Source organism: Gnatocerus cornutus, chromosome 3, assembly GCF_029298725.1.
Source record: "Gnatocerus cornutus isolate USDA-ARS CGAHR chromosome 3, icGnaCorn1.1, whole genome shotgun sequence".
In the NCBI taxonomy this organism is placed as follows: domain Eukaryota; kingdom Metazoa; phylum Arthropoda; class Insecta; order Coleoptera; family Tenebrionidae; genus Gnatocerus; species Gnatocerus cornutus.
The window spans coordinates 4,452,962-4,476,480 of record NC_142235.1 but is presented as its reverse complement, the minus strand read 5'-3'; positions in this window follow the sequence as shown (position 1 = coordinate 4,476,480).

Here is a 23,519-nt window from a genome sequence, read left to right as displayed (position 1 = left end):
ATTTCGTGCTCTTCTTGGCGAATTCATAATAGAAAACAACGAAAATCGGCGAGAAATCGTTGTTTTGCATCGAAATATGCAGTTTTCTCTAAGAATTTTGATGATTTCGTGCAGAATTCTGCTGTTTTCTTGCAATTCAGCCGTTGAATCTTGGTAAAAAGTCATGATTTTGTAGATTTCGTGCTCTTCTTTGCGAATTCAAGCCAGAAAACAACGAAAATCGGCGGGAAATCGGCGTTTTGCATCGAAATATGCGGTTTTCTGTAAGAATTTTGATGATTTTGTGCAGAATTCTGCTGTTATCTTGCAATTCAGCAGTAGAATCTTGGTAAAAAGTGATGATTTTGTAGATTTCGTGCTCTTTTTTGCGAATTCAAGCCAGAAAACAATGAAAATCGGCGAGAAATCGTTGTTTTGCATCGAAATATGCGGTTTTCTGTAAGAATTTTGATGATTTCGTGCAGAATTCTGCTGTTTTCTTGTAATTCAGCCGTTGAAGTTTGGTAAAAATTCATGATTTTGTAGATTTCGTGCTCTTCTTTGCAAATTCAAGCCAGAAAACAACGAAAATCGGCGAGAAATCGTTGTTTTGCATCGAAATATGCAGTTTTCTCTAAGAATTTTGATGATTTCGTGCAGAATTCTGCTGTTTTCTTGCAATTCAGCCGTTGAATCTTGGTAAAAAGTCATGATTTTGTAGATTTCGTGCTCTTCTTTGCGAATTCAAGCCAGAAAACAACGAAAATCGGCGAGAAATCGTCGTTTTGCATCGAAATATGCGGTTTTCTGTAAGAATTTTGATGATTTTGTGCAGAATTCTGCTGTTTTCTTGCAATTCAGCCGTAGAATCTTGGTAAAAAGTGATGATTTTGTAGATTTCGTGCTCTTCTTTGCGAATTCAAGCCTGAAAACAACGAAAATCGGCGAGAAATCGTTGTTTTGCATCGAAATATGCGGTTTTCTGTAAGAATTTTGATGATTTCGTGCAGAATTCTGCTGTTTTCTTGCAATTCAGCCGTTGAATTTTGGTAAAAATTCATGATTTTGTAGATTTCGTGCTCTTCTTTGCAAATTCAGGCCAGAAAACAACGAAAATCGGCGAGAAATCGTCGTTTTGCATCGAAATATGCGGTTTTCTGTAAGAATTTTGATGATTTCGTGCAGATTTCTGCTGTTTTCTTGCAATTCAGCCGTTGAATCTAGGTAAAAAGTCATGATTTTGTAGATTTCGTGCTCTTCTTGGCGAATTCAAAATAGAAAACAACGAAAATCGGCGAGAAATTGTTGTTTTGCATCGAAATATGCAGTTTTCTCTAAGAATTTTGATGATTTCGTGCAGAATTCTGCTGTTTTCTTGCAATTCAGCCGTTGAATCTAGGTAAAAAGTCATGATTTTGTAGATTTCGTGCTCTTCTGGGCGAATTCATAATAGAAAACAACGAAAATCGGCGAGAAATCGTCGTTTTGCATCGAAATATGCGGTTTTCTCTAAGAATTTTGACGATTTCGTGCAGAATTCTGCTGTTTTCTTGCAATTCAGCCGTTGAATCTTGGTAAAATGTCATGATTTTGTAGATTTCGTGCTCTTCTTTGCGAATTCAAGATAGATGACAACGAAAATCAGCGAGAAATCGTCGTTTTGCATCGAAATATGCGGTTTTCTCTATGAATTTTGATGATTTCGTGCAGAATTCTGCTGTTTTCTTGCAATTCAGATGTTGAATCTTGGTAAAAAGTCATGATTTTGTAGATTTCGTGCTCTTCTTTGCGAATTCAAGCCAGAAAACAACGAAAATCGGCGAGAAATCGTCGTTTTGCATCGAAATATGCGGATTTCTGTAAGAATTTTGATGATTTTGTGCAGAATTCTGCTGTTTTCTTGCAATTCAGCCGTTGAATCTTGGTAAAAAGTCATGATTTTGTAGATTTCGTGCTCTTCTTTGCGAATTCAAGCCAGAAAACAACGAAAATCGGCGAGAAATCGTCGTTTTGCTTCGAAAAATGCGGTTTTCTGTAAGAATTTTGATGATTTCGTGCAGAATTCTGCTGTTTTCTTGCAATTCAGCCGTTGAATCTTGGTAAAAAGTCAAGATTTTGTAGATTTCGTGCTCTTCTTTGCGAATTCAAGCCAGAAAACAACGAAAATCGGCGAGAAATCGTCGTTTTGCATCGAAATATGCGGTTTTCTGTAAGAATTTTGATGATTTCGTGCAGATTTCTGCTGTTTTCTTGCAATTCAGCCGTTGAATCTAGGTAAAAAGTCATGATTTTGTAGATTTCGTGCTCTTCTTGGCGAATTCAAAATAGAAAACAACGAAAATCGGCGAGAAATTGTTGTTTTGCATCGAAATATGCAGTTTTCTCTAAGAATTTTGATGATTTCGTGCAGAATTCTGCTGTTTTCTTGCAATTCAGCCGTTGAATCTAGGTAAAAAGTCATGATTTTGTAGATTTCGTGCTCTTCTGGGCGAATTCATAATAGAAAACAACGAAAATCGGCGAGAAATCGTCGTTTTGCATCGAAATATGCGGTTTTCTCTAAGAATTTTGACGATTTCGTGCAGAATTCTGCTGTTTTCTTGCAATTCAGCCGTTGAATCTTGGTAAAATGTCATGATTTTGTAGATTTCGTGCTCTTCTTTGCGAATTCAAGATAGATGACAACGAAAATCAGCGAGAAATCGTCGTTTTGCATCGAAATATGCGGTTTTCTCTATGAATTTTGATGATTTCGTGCAGAATTCTGCTGTTTTCTTGCAATTCAGATGTTGAATCTTGGTAAAAAGTCATGATTTTGTAGATTTCGTGCTCTTCTTTGCGAATTCAAGCCAGAAAACAACGAAAATCGGCGAGAAATCGTCGTTTTGCATCGAAATATGCGGATTTCTGTAAGAATTTTGATGATTTTGTGCAGAATTCTGCTGTTTTCTTGCAATTCAGCCGTTGAATCTTGGTAAAAAGTCATGATTTTGTAGATTTCGTGCTCTTCTTTGCGAATTCAAGCCAGAAAACAACGAAAATCGGCGAGAAATCGTCGTTTTGCTTCGAAAAATGCGGTTTTCTGTAAGAATTTTGATGATTTCGTGCAGAATTCTGCTGTTTTCTTGCAATTCAGCCGTTGAATCTTGGTAAAAAGTCAAGATTTTGTAGATTTCGTGCTCTTCTTTGCGAATTCAAGCCAGAAAACGACGAAAATCGGCGAGAAATCGTCGTTTTGCATCGAAATATGCGATTTCCTGTAAGAATTTTGATGATTTCGTGCAGAATTCTGCTGTTTTCTTGCAATTCAGCCGTTGAATCTTGGTAAAAAGTCATGATTTTGTAGATTTCGTGCTCTTCTTTGCGAATTCAAGCCAGAAAACAACGAAAATCGGCGAGAAATAATCGTTTTCCATCGAAATATGCGGTTTTCTGTAAGAATTTTGATGATTTCGTGCAGAATTCTGCTGTTTTCTTGCAATTCAGCCGTTGAATCTAGGTAAAAAGTCATGATTTTGTAGATTTCGTGCTCTTCTGGGCGAATTCATAATAGAAAACAACGAAAATCGGCGAGAAATCGTTCTTTGGCATCGAAATATGCGGTTTTCTGTAAGAATTTTGATGATTTCGTGCAGAATTCTGCTGTTTTCTTGCAATTCAGCCGTTGAATCTAGGTAAAAAGTCATGATTTTGTAGATTTCGTGCTCTTCTTGGCGAATTCAAAATAGAAAACAACGAAAATCGGCGAGAAATCGTTGTTTTGCATCGAAATATGCAGTTTTCTCTAAGAATTTTGATGATTTCGTGCAGAATTCTGCTGTTTTCTTGCAATTCAGATGTTGAATCTTGGCAAAAAGTCATGATTTTGTAGATTTCGTGCTCTTCTTTGCGAATTCAAGCCAGAAAACAACGAAAATCGGCGAGAAATAATCGTTTTCCATCGAAATATGCGGTTTTCTGTAAGAATTTTGATGATTTCGTGCAGAATTCTGCTGTTTTCTTGCAATTCAGCCGTTGAATCTAGGTAAAAAGTCATGATTTTGTAGATTTCGTGCTCTTCTTGGCGAATTCAAAATAGAAAACAACGAAAATCGGCGAGAAATCGTCGTTTTGCATCGAAATATGCGATTTTCTGCAAGAATTTTGATGATTTCGTGCAGAATTCTGCTGTTTTCTTGCAATTCAGCCGTTGAATCTTGGTAAAAAGTCATGATTTTGTAGATTTCGTGCTCTTCTTTGCGAATTTAAGCCAGAAAACCACGAAAATCGGCGAGAAATCGTCGTTTTGCATCGAAATATGCGGTTTTCTCTAAGAATTTTGATGATTTCGTGCAGAATTCTGCTGTTTTCTTGCAATTCAGCCGTTGAATCTTGGTAAAAAGTGATGATTTTGTAGATTTCGTGCTCTTCTTTGCGAATTCAAGCCAGAAAACAACGAAAATCTGCGAGAAATCGTCGTTTTGCATCGAAATATGCGGTTTTCTGTAAGAATTTTGATGATTTTGTACAGAATTCTGCTGTTTTCTTGCAATTCAGCCGTTGAATCTTGGTAAAAAGTCATGATTTTGTAGATTTCGTGCTCTTCTTTGCGAATTCAAGCCAGAAAACAACGAAAATCGGCGAGAAATCGTCGTTTTGCATCGAAAAATGCGATTTTCTGTAAGAATTTTGATGATTTCGTGCAGAATTCTGCTGTTTTCTTGCAATTCAGCCGTTGAATCTTGGTAAAAAGTCAAGATTTTGTAGATTTCGTGCTCTTCTTTGCGAATTCAAGCCAGAAAACAACGAAAATCGGCGAGAAATCGTCGTTTTGCATCGAAATATGCGATTTTCTGTAAGAATTTTGATGATTTCGTGCAGAATTCTGCTGTTTTCTTGCAATTCAGCCGTTGAATCTTGGTAAAAAGTCATGATTTCGTAGATTTCGTGCTCTTCTTTGCGAATTCAAGCCAGAAAACAACGAAAATCGGCGAGAAATAATCGTTTTGCATCGAAATATGCGGTTTTCTGTAAGAATTTTGATGATTTCGTGCAGAATTCTGCTGTTTTCTTGCAATTCAGCCGTTGAATCTTGGTAAAAAGTGATGATTTTGTAGATTTCGTGCTCTTCTTTGCGAATTCAAGCCAGAAATCAACGAAAATCGGCGAGAAATCGTCGTTTTGCATCGAAATATGCGGTTTTCTCTAAGAATTTTGACGATTTCGTGCAGAATTCTGCTGTTTTCTTGCAATTCAGCCGTTGAATCTTGGTAAAATGTCATGATTTTGTAGATTTCGTGCTCTTCTTTGCGAATTCAAGATAGAAGACAACGAAAATCAGCGAGAAATCGTCGTTTTGCATCGAAATATGCGGTTTTCTCTAAGAATTTTGATGATTTCGTGCAGAATTCTGCTGTTTTCTTGCAATTCAGATGTTGAATCTTGGTAAAAAGTCATGATTTTGTAGATTTCGTGCTCTTCTTTGCGAATTCAAGCCAGAAAACAACGAAAATCGGCGAGAAATCGTCGTTTTGCATCGAAATATGCGGTTTTCTGTAAGAATTTTGATGATTTTGTGCAGAATTCTGCTGTTTTCTTGCAATTCAGCCGTTGAATCTTGGTAAAAAGTCATGATTTTGTAGATTTCGTGCTCTTCTTTGCGAATTCAAGCCAGAAAACAACGAAAATCGGCGAGAAATCGTCGTTTTGCATCGAAAAATGCGGTTTTCTGTAAGAATTTTGATGATTTCGTGCAAAATTCTGCTGTTTTCTTGCAATTCAGCCGTTGAATCTTGGTAAAAAGTCAAGATTTTGTAGATTTCGTGCTCTTCTTTGCGAATTCAAGCCAGAAAACGACGAAAATCGGCGAGAAATCGTCGTTTTGCATCAAAATATGCGATTTCCTGTAAGAATTTTGATGATTTCGTGCAGAATTCTGCTGTTTTCTTGCAATTCAGCCGTTGAATCTTGGTAAAAAGTCATGATTTTGTAGATTTCGTGCTCTTTTTTGCGAATTCAAGCCAGAAAACAACGAAAATCGGCGAGAAATAATCGTTTTCCATCGAAATATGCGGTTTTCTGTAAGAATTTTGATGATTTCGTGCAGAATTCTGCTGTTTTCTTGCAATTCAGCCGTTGAATCTTGGTAAAAAGTCATGATTTTGTAGATTTCGTGCTCTTCTTTGCGAATTTAAGCCAGAAAACCACGAAAATCGGCGAGAAATCGTCGTTTTGCATTGAAATATGCGGTTTTCTCTAAGAATTTTGATGATTTCGTGCAGAATTCTGCTGTTTTCTTGCAATTCAGCCGTTGAATCTTGGTAAAAAGTGATGATTTTGTAGATTTCGTGCTCTTCTTTGCGAATTCAAGCCAGAAAACAACGAAAATCGGCGAGAAATCGTCGTTTTGCATCGAAAAATGCGGTTTTCTGTAGGAATTTTGATGATTTTTCGTGCAGAATTCTGCTGTTTTCTTGCAATTCAGCCGTTGAATCTAGGTAAAAAGTCATGATTTTGTAGATTTCGTGCTCTTCTTTGCGAATTCAAGCCAGAAAACAACGAAAATCGGCGAGAAATCGTCGTTTTGCATCGAAATATGCGGTTTTCTGTAAGAATTTTGATGATTTTGTGCAGAATTCTGCTGTTTTCTTGCAATTCAGCCGTTGAATCTTGGTAAAAAGTCATGATTTTGTAGATTTCGTGCTCTTCTTTGCGAATTCAAGCCAGAAAACAACGAAAATCGGCGAGAAATCGTCGTTTTGCATCGAAAAATGCGGTTTTCTGTAAGAATTTTGATGATTTTGTGCAGAATTCTGCTGTTTTCTTACAATTCAGCTGTTGAATCTTGGTAAAAAGTCAAGATTTTGTAGATTTCGTGCTCTTCTTTGCGAATTCAAGCCAGAAAACAACGAAAATCGGCGAGAAATCGTCGTTTTGCATCGAAATATGCGATTTTCTGCAAGAATTTTGATGATTTCGTGCAGAATTCTGCTGTTTTCTTGCAATTCAGCCGTTGAATCTTGGTAAAAAGTCATGATTTTGTAGATTTCGTGCTCTTCTTTGCGAATTTAAGCCAGAAAACCACGAAAATCGGCGAGAAATCGTCGTTTTGCATCGAAATATGCGGTTTTCTCTAAGAATTTTGATGATTTCGTGCAGAATTCTGCTGTTTTCTTGCAATTCAGCCGTTGAATCTTGGTAAAAAGTGATGATTTTGTAGATTTCGTGCTCTTCTTTGCGAATTCAAGCCAGAAAACAACGAAAATCTGCGAGAAATCGTCGTTTTGCATCGAAATATGCGGTTTTCTGTAAGAATTTTGATGATTTTGTACAGAATTCTGCTGTTTTCTTGCAATTCAGCCGTTGAATCTTGGTAAAAAGTCATGATTTTGTAGATTTCGTGCTCTTCTTTGCGAATTCAAGCCAGAAAACAACGAAAATCGGCGAGAAATCGTCGTTTTGCATCGAAAAATGCGATTTTCTGTAAGAATTTTGATGATTTCGTGCAGAATTCTGCTGTTTTCTTGCAATTCAGCCGTTGAATCTTGGTAAAAAGTCAAGATTTTGTAGATTTCGTGCTCTTCTTTGCGAATTCAAGCCAGAAAACAACGAAAATCGGCGAGAAATCGTCGTTTTGCATCGAAATATGCGATTTTCTGTAAGAATTTTGATGATTTCGTGCAGAATTCTGCTGTTTTCTTGCAATTCAGCCGTTGAATCTTGGTAAAAAGTCATGATTTCGTAGATTTCGTGCTCTTCTTTGCGAATTCAAGCCAGAAAACAACGAAAATCGGCGAGAAATAATCGTTTTGCATCGAAATATGCGGTTTTCTCTAAGAATTTTGACGATTTCGTGCAGAATTCTGCTGTTTTCTTGCAATTCAGCCGTTGAATCTTGGTAAAAAGTCATGATTTTGTAGATTTCGTGCTCTTCTTTGCGAATTTAAGCCAGAAAACCACGAAAATCGGCGAGAAATCGTCGTTTTGCATTGAAATATGCGGTTTTCTCTAAGAATTTTGATGATTTCGTGCAGAATTCTGCTGTTTTCTTGCAATTCAGCCGTTGAATCTTGGTAAAAAGTGATGATTTTGTAGATTTCGTGCTCTTCTTTGCGAATTCAAGCCAGAAATCAACGAAAATCGGCGAGAAATCGTCGTTTTGCATCGAAATATGCGGTTTTCTCTAAGAATTTTGACGATTTCGTGCAGAATTCTGCTGTTTTCTTGCAATTCAGCCGTTGAATCTTGGTAAAATGTCATGATTTTGTAGATTTCGTGCTCTTCTTTGCGAATTCAAGATAGAAGACAACGAAAATCAGCGAGAAATCGTCGTTTTGCATCGAAATATGCGGTTTTCTCTAAGAATTTTGATGATTTCGTGCAGAATTCTGCTGTTTTCTTGCAATTCAGATGTTGAATCTTGGTAAAAAGTCATGATTTTGTAGATTTCGTGCTCTTCTTTGCGAATTCAAGCCAGAAAACAACGAAAATCGGCGAGAAATCGTCGTTTTGCATCGAAATATGCGGTTTTCTGTAAGAATTTTGATGATTTTGTGCAGAATTCTGCTGTTTTCTTGCAATTCAGCCGTTGAATCTTGGTAAAAAGTCATGATTTTGTAGATTTCGTGCTCTTCTTTGCGAATTCAAGCCAGAAAACAACGAAAATCGGCGAGAAATCGTCGTTTTGCATCGAAAAATGCGGTTTTCTGTAAGAATTTTGATGATTTCGTGCAAAATTCTGCTGTTTTCTTGCAATTCAGCCGTTGAATCTTGGTAAAAAGTCAAGATTTTGTAGATTTCGTGCTCTTCTTTGCGAATTCAAGCCAGAAAACGACGAAAATCGGCGAGAAATCGTCGTTTTGCATCAAAATATGCGATTTCCTGTAAGAATTTTGATGATTTCGTGCAGAATTCTGCTGTTTTCTTGCAATTCAGCCGTTGAATCTTGGTAAAAAGTCATGATTTTGTAGATTTCGTGCACTTTTTTGCGAATTCAAGCCAGAAAACAACGAAAATCGGCGAGAAATAATCGTTTTCCATCGAAATATGCGGTTTTCTGTAAGAATTTTGATGATTTCGTGCAGAATTCTGCTGTTTTCTTGCAATTCAGCCGTTGAATCTTGGTAAAAAGTCATGATTTTGTAGATTTCGTGCTCTTCTTTGCGAATTTAAGCCAGAAAACCACGAAAATCGGCGAGAAATCGTCGTTTTGCATTGAAATATGCGGTTTTCTCTAAGAATTTTGATGATTTCGTGCAGAATTCTGCTGTTTTCTTGCAATTCAGCCGTTGAATCTTGGTAAAAAGTGATGATTTTGTAGATTTCGTGCTCTTCTTTGCGAATTCAAGCCAGAAAACAACGAAAATCGGCGAGAAATCGTCGTTTTGCATCGAAAAATGCGGTTTTCTGTAGGAATTTTGATGATTTTTCGTGCAGAATTCTGCTGTTTTCTTGCAATTCAGCCGTTGAATCTAGGTAAAAAGTCATGATTTTGTAGATTTCGTGCTCTTCTTGGCGAATTCAAAATAGAAAACAACGAAAATCGGCGAGAAATCGTTGTTTTGCATCGAAATATGCAGTTTTCTCTAAGAATTTTGATGATTTCGTGCAGAATTCTGCTGTTTTCTTGCAATTCAGATGTTGAATCTTGGCAAAAAGTCATGATTTTGTAGATTTCGTGCTCTTCTTTGCGAATTCAAGCCAGAAAACAACGAAAATCGGCGAGAAATCGTCGTTTTGCATCGAAATATGCGGTTTTCTGTAAGAATTTTGATGATTTTGTGCAGAATTCTGCTGTTTTCTTGCAATTCAGCCGTTGAATCTTGGTAAAAAGTCATGATTTTGTAGATTTCGTGCTCTTCTTTGCGAATTCAAGCCAGAAAACAACGAAAATCGGCGAGAAATCGTCGTTTTGCATCGAAAAATGCGGTTTTCTGTAAGAATTTTGATGATTTTGTGCAGAATTCTGCTGTTTTCTTACAATTCAGCTGTTGAATCTTGGTAAAAAGTCAAGATTTTGTAGATTTCGTGCTCTTCTTTGCGAATTCAAGCCAGAAAACAACGAAAATCGGCGAGAAATCGTCGTTTTGCATCGAAATATGCGATTTTCTGCAAGAATTTTGATGATTTCGTGCAGAATTCTGCTGTTTTCTTGCAATTCAGCCGTTGAATCTTGGTAAAAAGTCATGATTTTGTAGATTTCGTGCTCTTCTTTGCGAATTTAAGCCAGAAAACCACGAAAATCGGCGAGAAATCGTCGTTTTGCATCGAAATATGCGGTTTTCTCTAAGAATTTTGATGATTTCGTGCAGAATTCTGCTGTTTTCTTGCAATTCAGCCGTTGAATCTTGGTAAAAAGTGATGATTTTGTAGATTTCGTGCTCTTCTTTGCGAATTCAAGCCAGAAAACAACGAAAATCTGCGAGAAATCGTCGTTTTGCATCGAAATATGCGGTTTTCTGTAAGAATTTTGATGATTTTGTACAGAATTCTGCTGTTTTCTTGCAATTCAGCCGTTGAATCTTGGTAAAAAGTCATGATTTTGTAGATTTCGTGCTCTTCTTTGCGAATTCAAGCCAGAAAACAACGAAAATCGGCGAGAAATCGTCGTTTTGCATCGAAAAATGCGATTTTCTGTAAGAATTTTGATGATTTCGTGCAGAATTCTGCTGTTTTCTTGCAATTCAGCCGTTGAATCTTGGTAAAAAGTCAAGATTTTGTAGATTTCGTGCTCTTCTTTGCGAATTCAAGCCAGAAAACAACGAAAATCGGCGAGAAATCGTCGTTTTGCATCGAAATATGCGATTTTCTGTAAGAATTTTGATGATTTCGTGCAGAATTCTGCTGTTTTCTTGCAATTCAGCCGTTGAATCTTGGTAAAAAGTCATGATTTCGTAGATTTCGTGCTCTTCTTTGCGAATTCAAGCCAGAAAACAACGAAAATCGGCGAGAAATAATCGTTTTGCATAGAAATATGCGGTTTTCTGTAAGAATTTTGATGATTTCGTGCAGAATTCTGCTGTTTTCTTGCAATTCAGCCGTTGAATCTTGGTAAAAAGTGATGATTTTGTAGATTTCGTGCTCTTCTTTGCGAATTCAAGCCAGAAATCAACGAAAATCGGCGAGAAATCGTCGTTTTGCATCGAAATATGCGGTTTTCTCTAAGAATTTTGACGATTTCGTGCAGAATTCTGCTGTTTTCTTGCAATTCAGCCGTTGAATCTTGGTAAAATGTCATGATTTTGTAGATTTCGTGCTCTTCTTTGCGAATTCAAGATAGAAGACAACGAAAATCAGCGAGAAATCGTCGTTTTGCATCGAAATATGCGGTTTTCTCTAAGAATTTTGATGATTTCGTGCAGAATTCTGCTGTTTTCTTGCAATTCAGATGTTGAATCTTGGTAAAAAGTCATGATTTTGTAGATTTCGTGCTCTTCTTTGCGAATTCAAGCCAGAAAACAACGAAAATCGGCGAGAAATCGTCGTTTTGCATCGAAATATGCGGTTTTCTGTAAGAATTTTGATGATTTTGTGCAGAATTCTGCTGTTTTCTTGCAATTCAGCCGTTGAATCTTGGTAAAAAGTCATGATTTTGTAGATTTCGTGCTCTTCTTTGCGAATTCAAGCCAGAAAACAACGAAAATCGGCGAGAAATCGTCGTTTCGCATCGAAAAATGCGGTTTTCTGTAAGAATTTTGATGATTTCGTGCAAAATTCTGCTGTTTTCTTGCAATTCAGCCGTTGAATCTTGGTAAAAAGTCAAGATTTTGTAGATTTCGTGCTCTTCTTTGCGAATTCAAGCCAGAAAACGACGAAAATCGGCGAGAAATCGTCGTTTTGCATCAAAATATGCGATTTCCTGTAAGAATTTTGATGATTTCGTGCAGAATTCTGCTGTTTTCTTGCAATTCAGCCGTTGAATCTTGGTAAAAAGTCATGATTTTGTAGATTTCGTGCTCTTTTTTGCGAATTCAAGCCAGAAAACAACGAAAATCGGCGAGAAATAATCGTTTTCCATCGAAATATGCGGTTTTCTGTAAGAATTTTGATGATTTCGTGCAGAATTCTGCTGTTTTCTTGCAATTCAGCCGTTGAATCTTGGTAAAAAGTCATGATTTTGTAGATTTCGTGCTCTTCTTTGCGAATTTAAGCCAGAAAACCACGAAAATCGGCGAGAAATCGTCGTTTTGCATTGAAATATGCGGTTTTCTCTAAGAATTTTGATGATTTCGTGCAGAATTCTGCTGTTTTCTTGCAATTCAGCCGTTGAATCTTGGTAAAAAGTGATGATTTTGTAGATTTCGTGCTCTTCTTTGCGAATTCAAGCCAGAAAACAACGAAAATCGGCGAGAAATCGTCGTTTTGCATCGAAAAATGCGGTTTTCTGTAGGAATTTTGATGATTTTTCGTGCAGAATTCTGCTGTTTTCTTGCAATTCAGCCGTTGAATCTAGGTAAAAAGTCATGATTTTGTAGATTTCGTGCTCTTCTTGGCGAATTCAAAATAGAAAACAACGAAAATCGGCGAGAAATCGTTGTTTTGCATCGAAATATGCAGTTTTCTCTAAGAATTTTGATGATTTCGTGCAGAATTCTGCTGTTTTCTTGCAATTCAGCCGTTGAATCTTGGTAAAAAGTCATGATTTTGTAGATTTCGTGCTCTTCTTTGCGAATTCAAGCCAGAAAACAACGAAAATCGGCGAGAAATCGTCGTTTTGCATCGAAATATGCGGTTTTCTGTAAGAATTTTTATGATTTTGTGCAGAATTCTGCTGTTTTCTTGCAATTCAGCCGTTGAATCTTGGTAAAAAGTCATGAGTTTGTAGATTTCGTGCTCTTCTTTGCGAATTCAAGCCAGAAAACAACGAAAATCGGCGAGAAATCGTCGTTTTGCATCGAAAAATGCGGTTTTCTGTAAGAATTTTGATGATTTCGTGCAGAATTCTGCTGTTTTCTTACAATTCAGCCGTTGAATCTTGGTAAAAAGTCAAGATTTTGTAGATTTCGTGCTCTTCTTTGCGAATTCAAGCCAGAAAACAACGAAAATCGGCGAGAAATCGTCGTTTTGCATCGAAATATGCGATTTTCTGTAAGAATTTTGATGATTTCGTGCAGAATTCTGCTGTTTTCTTGCAATTCAGCCGTTGAATCTTGGTAAAAAGTCATAATTTTGTAGATTTCGTGCTCTTCTTTGCGAATTCAAGCCAGAAAACAACGAAAATCGGCGAGAAATAATCGTTTTGCATCGAAATATGCGATTTTCTGTAAGAATTTTGATGATTTCGTGCAGAATTCTGCTGTTTTCTTGCAATTCAGCTGTTGAATCTTGGTAAAAAGTCATGATTTTGTAGATTTCGTGCTCTTCTTTGCGAATTCAAGCCAGAAAACAACGAAAATCGGCGAGAAATCGTCGTTTTGCATCGAAAAATGCGGTTTTCTGTAGGAATTTTGATGATTTTTCGTGCAGAATTCTGCTGTTTTCTTGCAATTCAGCCGTTGAATCTAGGTAAAAAGTCATGATTTTGTAGATTTCGTGCTCTTCTTGGCGAATTCAAAATAGAAAACAACGAAAATCGGCGAGAAATCGTTGTTTTGCATCGAAATATGCAGTTTTCTCTAAGAATTTTGATGATTTCGTGCAGAATTCTGCTGTTTTCTTGCAATTCAGCCGTTGAATCTTGGTAAAAAGTCATGATTTTGTAGATTTCGTGCTCTTCTTTGCGAATTCAAGCCAGAAAACAACGAAAATCGGCGAGAAATCGTCGTTTTGCATCGAAATATGCGGTTTTCTGTAAGAATTTTTATGATTTTGTGCAGAATTCTGCTGTTTTCTTGCAATTCAGCCGTTGAATCTTGGTAAAAAGTCATGAGTTTGTAGATTTCGTGCTCTTCTTTGCGAATTCAAGCCAGAAAACAACGAAAATCGGCGAGAAATCGTCGTTTTGCATCGAAATATGCGATTTTCTGTAAGAATTTTGATGATTTCGTGCAGAATTCTGCTGTTTTCTTGCAATTCAGCCGTTGAATCTTGGTAAAAAGTCATGATTTTGTAGATTTCGTGCTCTTCTTTGCGAATTCAAGCCAGAAAACAACGAAAATCGGCGAGAAATAATCGTTTTGCATCGAAATATGCGGTTTTCTGTAAGAATTTTGATGATTTCGTGCAGAATTCTGCTGTTTTCTTGCAATTCAGCTGTTGAATCTTGGTAAAAAGTCATGGTTTTGTAGATTTCGTGCTCTTCTTTGCGAATTTAAGCCAGAAAACCACGAAAATCGGCGAGAAATCGTCGTTTTGCATCGAAATATGCGGTTTTCTCTAAGAATTTTGATGATTTCGTGCAGAATTCTGCTGTTTTCTTGCAATTCAGCCGTTGAATCTTGGTAAAAAGTGATGATTTTGTAGATTTCGTGCTCTTCTTTGCGAATTCAAGCCAGAAAACAACGAAAATCGGCGAGAAATCGTCGTTTTGCATCGAAATATGCGATTTTCTGTAAGAATTTTGATGATTTCGTGCAGAATTCTGCTGTTTTCTTGCAATTCAGCTGTTGAATCTTGGTAAAAAGTCATGATTTTGTAGATTTCGTGCCCTTCTTTGCGAATTCAAGCCAGAAAACAACGAAAATCGGCGAGAAATAATCGTTTTGCATCGAAATATGCGGTTTTCTGTAAGAATTTTGATGTTTTCGTGCAGAATTCTGCTGTTTTCTTGCAATTCAGCCGTTGAATCTTGGTAAAATGTGATGATTTTGTAGATTTCGTGCTCTTCTTTGCGAATTCAAGCCAGAAAACAACGAAAATCGGCGAGAAATCGTCGTTTTGCATCGAAATATGCGGTTTTCTCTAAGAATTTTGACGATTTCGTGCAGAATTCTGCTGTTTTCTTGCAATTCAGCCGTTGAATCTTGGTAAAATGTCATGATTTTGTAGATTTCGTGCTCTTCTTTGCGAATTCAAGATAGAAGACAACGAAAATCAGCGAGAAATCGTCGTTTTGCATCGAAATATGCGGTTTTCTCTAAGAATTTTGATGATTTCGTGCAGAATTCTGCTGTTTTCTTGCAATTCAGCCGTTGAATCTTGGTAAAAAGTCATGATTTTGTAGATTTCGTGCTCTTCTTTGCGAATTCAAGCCAGAAAACAACGAAAATCGGCGAGAAATCGTCGTTTTGCATCGAAAAATGCGGTTTTCTGTAAGAATTTTGATGATTTCGTGCAGAATTCTGCTGTTTTCTTGCAATTCAGCCGTTGAATCTTGGTAAAAAGTCATGATTTTGTAGATTTCGTGCTCTTCTTTGCGAATTTAAGCCAGAAAACCACGAAAATCGGCGAGAAATCGTCGTTTTGCATCGAAATATGCGGTTTTCTCTAAGAATTTTGATGATTTCGTGCAGAATTCTGCTGTTTTCTTGCAATTCAGCCGTTGAATCTTGGTAAAAAGTGATGATTTTGTAGATTTCGTGCTCTTCTTTGCGAATTCAAGCCAGAAAACAACGAAAATCGGCGAGAAATCGTCGTTTTGCATCGAAATATGCGGTTTTCTGTAAGAATTTTGATGATTTTGTGCAGAATTCTGCTGTTTTCTTGCAATTCAGCCGTTGAATCTTGGTAAAAAGTCATGATTTTGTAGATTTCGTGCTCTTCTTTGCGAATTCAAGCCAGAAAACAACGAAAATCGGCGAGAAATCGTCGTTTTGCATCGAAATATGCGGTTTTCTCTAAGAATTTTGATGATTTCGTGCAGAATTCTGCTGTTTTCTTGCAATTCAGCCGTTGAATCTTGGTAAAAAGTCATGATTTTGTAGATTTCGTGCTCTTCTTTGCGAATTCAAGCCAGAAAACAACGAAAATCGGCGAGAAATCGTCGATTTGCATCGAAAAATGCGGTTTTCTGTAAGAATTTTGATGATTTCGTGCAGAATTCTGCTGTTTTCTTGCAATTCAGCCGTTGAATCTTGGTAAAAAGTCATGATTTTGTAAATTTCGTGCTCTTCTTTGCGAATTCAAGCCAGAAAACAACGAAAATCGGCGAGAAATCGTCGTTTTGCATCGAAATATGCGGTTTTCTGTAAGAATTTTGATGATTTTGTGCAGAATTCTGCTGTTTTCTTGCAATTCAGCCGTTGAATCTTGGTAAAAAGTCATGATTTTGTAGATTTCGTGCTCTTCTTTGCGAATTCAAGCCAGAAAACAACGAAAATCGGCGAGAAATCGTCGTTTTGCATCGAAAAATGCGGTTTTCTGTAAGAATTTTGATGATTTCGTGCAGAATTCTGCTGTTTTCTTGCAATTCAGCCGTTGAATCTTGGTAAAAAGTCAAGATTTTGTAGATTTCGTGCTCTTCTTTGCGAATTCAAGCCAGAAAACAACGAAAATCGGCGAGAAATCGTCGTTTTGCATCGAAATATGCGATTTTCTGTAAGAATTTTGATGATTTCGTGCAGAATTCTGCTGTTTTCTTGCAATTCAGCCGTTGAATCTTGGTAAAAAGTCATGATTTTGTAAATTTCGTGCTCTTCTTTGCGAATTCAAGCCAGAAAACAACGAAAATCGGCGAGAAATAATCGTTTTGCATCGAAATATGCGGTTTTCTGTAAGAATTTTGATGATTTCGTGCAGAATTCTGCTGTTTTCTTGCAATTCAGCCGTTGAATCTTGGTAAAAAGTCATGATTTTGTAGATTTCGTGCTCTTCTTTGCGAATTCAAGCCAGAAAACAACGAAAATCGGCGAGAAATCGTCGTTTTGCATCGAAAAATGCGGTTTTCTGTAAGAATTTTGATGATTTCGTGCAGAATTCTGCTGTTTTCTTGCAATTCAGCCGTTGAATCTTGGTAAAAAGTCATGATTTTGTAGATTTCGTGCTCTTCTTTACGAATTTAAGCCAGAAAACCACGAAAATCGGCGAGAAATCGTCGTTTTGCATCGAAATATGCGGTTTTCTCTATGAATTTTGATTATTTCGTGCAGAATTCTGCTGTTTTCTTGCAATTCAGCCGTTGAATCTTTGTAAAAAGTAATGATTTTGTAGATTTCGTGCTCTTCTTTGCGAATTCAAGCCAGAAAACAACGAAAATCGGCGAGAAATCGTCGTTTTGCATCGAAATATGCGGTTTTCTCTAAGAATTTTGACGATTTCGTGCAGAATTCGGCTGTTTTCTTGCAATTCAGCCGTTGAATCTTGGTAAAAAGTCATGATTTAGTAGATTTCGTGCTCTTCTTTGCGAATTCAAGCCAGAAAACAACGAAAATCGGCGAGAAATCGTCGTTTTGCATCGAAAAATGCGGTTTTCTGTAAGAATTTTGATGATTTCGTGCAGAATTCTGCTGTTTTCTTGCAATTCAGCCGTTGAATCTTGGTAAAAAGTCATGATTTTGTAGATTTCGTGCTCTTCTTTGCGAATTCAAGCCAGAAAACAACGAAAATCGGCAAGAAATCGTCGTTTTGCATCGAAATATGCGGTTTTCTGTAAGAATTTTGATGATTTCGTGCAGAATTCTGCTGTTTTCTTGCAATTCAGCCGTTGAATCTTGGTAAAAAGTCATGATTTTGTAGATTCCGTGCTCTTCTTTGCGAATTCAAGATAGAAAACAACGAAAATCAGCGAGAAATCGTCGTTTTGCATCGAAATATGCGGTTTTCTCTAAGAATTTTGATGATTTCGTGCAGAATTCTGCTGTTTTCTTGCAATTCAGCCGTTGAATCTTGGTAAAAAGTGATGATTTTGTAGATTTCGTGCTCTTCTTTGCGAATTCAAGCCAGAAAACAACGGAAATCGGCGAGAAATCGTCGTTTTGCATCGAAATATGCGGTTTTCTCTAAGAATTTTGACGATCTCGTGCAGAATTCTGCTGTTTTCTTGCAATTCAGCCGTTGAATCTTGGTAAAAAGTCATGAATTTGTAGATTTCGTGCTCTTCTTTGCAAATTCAAGATAGAAAACAACGAAAATCAGGGAGAAATCGTCGTTTTGCATCAAAATATGCGGTTTTCTCTAAGAATTTTGATGATTTCGTGCAGAATTCTGCTGTTTTCTTGCAATTCAGCCGTTGAATCTTGGTAAAAAGTCATGATTTTGTAGATTTCGTGCTCTTCTTTGCAAATTCATGCCTGAAAACATCGAAAATCGGCGAGAAATCGTCGTTTTGCATCGAAATATGCGGTTTTCTGTAAGAATTTTGATGATTTCGTGCAGAATTCTGCTGTTTTCTTGCAATTCAGCCGTTGAATCTTGGTAAAAAGTCATGATTTTGTAGATTTCGTGCTCTTCTTTGCGAATTCAAGCCAGAAAACAACGAAAATCGGCGAGAAATCGTCGTTTTGCATCGAAATATGCGGTTTTCTGTAAGAATTTTGATGATTTCGTGCAGAATTCTGCTGTTTTCTTGCAATTCAGCCGTTGAATCTAGGTAAAAAGTCATGATTTTGTAGATTTCGTGCTCTTCTTGGCAAATTCAAGATAGAAAACAACGAAAATCGGCGAGAAATCGTTGTTTTGCATCGAAGTATGCGGTTTTCTGTAAGAATTTTGATGATTTCGTGCAGAATTCTGCTCTTTTCTTGCAATTCAGTATTGAATCTAGGTAAAAAGTCATGATTTTGTAGATTTCGTGCTCTTCTTGGCAAATTCAAGATAGAAAACAACGAAAATCGGCGAGAAATCGTTGTTTTACATCGAAATATGCAGTTTTCTCTAAAAATTTTGATGATTTCGTGCAGAATTCTGCTGTTTTTTTGCAATTCAGCCGTTGAATCTTGGTAAAAAGTCATGATTTTGTAGATTCCGTGCTCTTCTTTGCGAATTCAAGATAGAAAACAACGAAAATCAGCGAGAAATCGTCGTTTTGCATCGAAATATGCGGTTTTCTGTAAGAATTTTGATGATTTCGTGCAGAATTCTGCTGTTTTCTTGCAATTCAGCCGTTGAATCTAGGTAAAAAGTCATGATTTTGTAGATTTCGTGCTCTACTTGGCGAATTCAAGATAGAAAACAACGAAAATCGGCGAGAAATCGTTGTTTTGCATCGAAATATGCAGTTTTCTCTAAGAATTTTGATGATTTCGTGCAGAATTCTGCTGTTTTCTTGCAATTCAGCCGTTGAATCTTGGTAAAAAGTCATGATTTTGTAGATTTCGTGCTCTTCTTTACGAATTTAAGCCAGAAAACCACGAAAATCGGCGAGAAATCGTCGTTTTGCATCGAAATATGCGGTTTTCTCTATGAATTTTGATGATTTCGTGCAGAATTCTGCTGTTTTCTTGCAATTCAGCCGTTGAATCTTTGTAAAAAGTGATGATTTTGTAGATTTCGTGCTCTTCTTTGCGAATTCAAGCCAGAAAACAACGAAAATCGGCGAGAAATCGTCGTTTTGCATCGAAATATGCGGTTTTCTCTAAGAATTTTGACGATTTCGTGCAGAATTCGGCTGTTTTCTTGCAATTCAGCCGTTGAATCTTGGTAAAAAGTCATGATTTTGTAGATTTCGTGCTCTTCTTTGCAAATTCATGCCTGAAAACAACGAAAATCGGCGAGAAATCGTCGTTTTGCATCGAAATATGCGGTTTTCTGTAAGAATTTTGATGATTTCGTGCAGAATTCTGCTGTTTTCTTGCAATTCAGCCGTTGAATCTTGGTAAAAAGTCATGATTTTGTAGATTTCGTGCTCTTCTTTGCGAATTCAAGCCAGAAAACAACGAAAATCGGCGAGAAATCGTCGTTTTGCATCGAAATATGCGGTTTTCTGTAAGAATTTTGATGATTTCGTGCAGAATTCTGCTGTTTTCTTGCAATTCAGCCGTTGAATCTAGGTAAAAAGTCATGATTTTGTAGATTTCGTGCTCTTCTTGGCAAATTCAAGATAGAAAACAACGAAAATCGGCGAGAAATCGTTGTTTTGCATCGAAGTATGCGGTTTTCTGTAAGAATTTTGATGATTTCGTGCAGAATTCTGCTCTTTTCTTGCAATTCAGTATTGAATCTAGGTAAACAGTCATGATTTTGTAGATTTCGTGCTCTTCTTGGCAAATTCAAGATAGAAAACAACGAAAATCGGCGAGAAATCGTTGTTTTACATCGAAATATGCAGTTTTCTCTAAAAATTTTGATGATTTCGTGCAGAATTCTGCTGTTTTTTTGCAATTCAGCAGTTGAATCTTGGTAAAAAGTCATGATTTTGTAGATTCCGTGCTCTTCTTTGCGAATTCAAGATAGAAAACAACGAAAATCAGCGAGAAATCGTCGTTTTGCATCGAAATATGCGGTTTTCTCTAAGAATTTTGATGATTTCGTGCAGAATTCTGCTGTTTTCTTGCAATTCAGCCGTTGAATCTTGGTAAAAAGTGATGATTCTGTAGATTTCGTGCTCTTCTTTGCGAATTCAAGCCAGAAAACAACGGAAATCGGCGAGAAATAGTCGTTTTGCATCGAAATATGCGGTTTTCTCTAAGAATTTTGACGATCTCGTGCAGAATTCTGCTGTTTTCTTGCAATTCAGCCGTTGAATCTTGGTAAAAAGTCATGATTTAGTAGATTTCGTGCTCTTCTTTGCGAATTCAAGCCAGAAAACAACGAAAATCGGCGAGAAATCGTCGTTTTGCATCGAAAAATGCGGTTTTCTGTCAGAAGTTTGATGATTTCGTGCAGAATTCTGCTGTTTTCTTGCAATTCAGCTGTTGAATCTTGGTAAAAAGTCATGATTTTGTAGATTTCGTGCTCTTCTTTGCGAATTTAAGCCAGAAAACAACGAAAATCGGCAAGAAATCGTCGTTTTGCATCGAAATATGCGGTTTTCTCTAAGAATTTTGATGATTTCGTGCAGAATTCTGCTGTTTTCTTGCAATTCAGCCGTTGAATCTTGGTAAAAAGTGATGATTTTGTAGATTTCGTGCTCTTCTTTGCGAATTCAAGCCAGAAAACAACGGAAATCGGCGAGAAATCGTCGTTTTGCATCGAAATATGCGGTTTTCTCTAAGAATTTTGACGATCTCGTGCAGAATTCTGCTGTTTTCTTGCAATTCAGCCGTTGAATCTTGGTAAAAAGTCATGATTTTGTAGATTTCGTGCTCTTCTTTGCGAATTCAAGATAGAAAACAACGAAAATCAGCGAGAAATCGTCGTTTTGCATCGAAATATGCGGTTTTCTCTAAGAATTTTGATGATTTCGTGCAGAATTCTGCTGTTTTCTTGCAATTCAGCCGTTAAATCTTGGTAAAAAGTCATGATTTTGTAGATTTCGTGCTCTTCTTTGCAAATTCATGCCTGAAAACAACGAAAATCGGCGAGAAATCGTCGTTTTGCATCGAAATATGCGGTTTTCTGTAAGAATTTTGATGATTTCGTGCAGAATTCTGCTGTTTTCTTGCAATTCAGCCGTTGAATCTTGGTAAAATGTCATGATTTTGTAGATTTCGTGCTCTTCTTTGCGAATTCAAGATAGAAAACAACGAAAATCAGCGAGAAATCGTCGATTTGCATCGAAATATACGGTTTTGTCTAAGAATTTTGATGATTTCGTGCAGAATTCTGCTGTTTTCTTGCAATTCAGCAGTTGAATCTTGGTAAAAAGTCATGATTTTGTAGATTCCGTGCTCTTCTTTGCGAATTCAAGATAGAAAACAACGAAAATCAGCGAGAAATCGTCGTTTTGCATCGAAATATGCGGTTTTCTCTAAGAATTTTGATGATTTCGTGCAGAATTCTGCTGTTTTCTTGCAATTCAGCCGTTGAATCTTGGTAAAAAGTGATGATTCTGTAGATTTCGTGCTCTTCTTTGCGAATTCAAGCCAGAAAACAACGGAAATCGGCGAGAAATAGTCGTTTTGCATCGAAATATGCGGTTTTCTCTAAGAATTTTGACGATCTCGTGCAGAATTCTGCTGTTTTCTTGCAATTCAGCCGTTGAATCTTGGTAAAAAGTCATGATTTAGTAGATTTCGTGCTCTTCTTTGCGAATTCAAGCCAGAAAACAACGAAAATCGGCGAGAAATCGTCGTTTTGCATCGAAAAATGCGGTTTTCTGTCAGAAGTTTGATGATTTCGTGCAGAATTCTGCTGTTTTCTTGCAATTCAGCTGTTGAATCTTGGTAAAAAGTCATGATTTTGTAGATTTCGTGCTCTTCTTTGCGAATTTAAGCCAGAAAACAACGAAAATCGGCAAGAAATCGTCGTTTTGCATCGAAATATGCGGTTTTCTCTAAGAATTTTGATGATTTCGTGCAGAATTCTGCTGTTTTCTTGCAATTCAGCCGTTGAATCTTGGTAAAAAGTGATGATTTTGTAGATTTCGTGCTCTTCTTTGCGAATTCAAGCCAGAAAACAACGGAAATCGGCGAGAAATCGTCGTTTTGCATCGAAATATGCGGTTTTCTCTAAGAATTTTGACGATCTCGTGCAGAATTCTGCTGTTTTCTTGCAATTCAGCCGTTGAATCTTGGTAAAAAGTCATGATTTTGTAGATTTCGTGCTCTTCTTTGCGAATTCAAGATAGAAAACAACGAAAATCAGCGAGAAATCGTCGTTTTGCATCGAAATATGCGGTTTTCTCTAAGAATTTTGATGATTTCGTGCAGAATTCTGCTGTTTTCTTGCAATTCAGCCGTTAAATCTTGGTAAAAAGTCATGATTTTGTAGATTTCGTGCTCTTCTTTGCAAATTCATGCCTGAAAACAACGAAAATCGGCGAGAAATCGTCGTTTTGCATCGAAATATGCGGTTTTCTGTAAGAATTTTGATGATTTCGTGCAGAATTCTGCTGTTTTCTTGCAATTCAGCCGTTGAATCTTGGTAAAATGTCATGATTTTGTAGATTTCGTGCTCTTCTTTGCGAATTCAAGATAGAAAACAACGAAAATCAGCGAGAAATCGTCGATTTGCATCGAAATATACGGTTTTGTCTAAGAATTTTGATGATTTCGTGCAGAATTCTGCTGTTTTCTTGCAATTCAGCCGTTGAATCTTGGTAAAAAGTCATGATTTTGTAGATTCTGTGCTCTTCTTTGCGAATTCAAGATAGAAAACAACAAAAATCAGCGAGAAATCGTCGTTTTGCATCGAAATATGCGGTTTTCTCTAAGAATTTTGATGATTTCGTGCAGAATTCTGCTGTTTTCTTGCAATTCAGCCGTTGAATCTTGGTAAAAAGTGATGATTTTGTAGATTTCGTGCTCTTCTTTGCGAATTCAAGCCAGAAAACAACCGAAATCGGCGAGAAATCGTCGTTTTGCATCGAAATAAGCGGTTTTCTCTAAGAATTTTGACGATCTCGTGCAGAATTCTGCTGTTTTCTTGCAATTCAGCCGTTGAATCTTGGTAAAAAGTCACGATTTAGTAGATTTCGTGCTCTTCTTTGCGAATTCAAGCCAGAAAACAACGAAAATCGGCGAGAAATCGTCGTTTTGCATCGAAAAATGCGGTTTTCTGTAAGAATTTTGATGATTTCGTGCAGAATTCTGCTGTTTTCTTGCAATTCAGCTGTTGAATCTTTGTAAAAAGTCATGATTTTGTAGATTTCGTGCTCTTCTTTGCGAATTCAAGCCAGAAAACAACGAAAATCGGCAAGAAATCGTCGT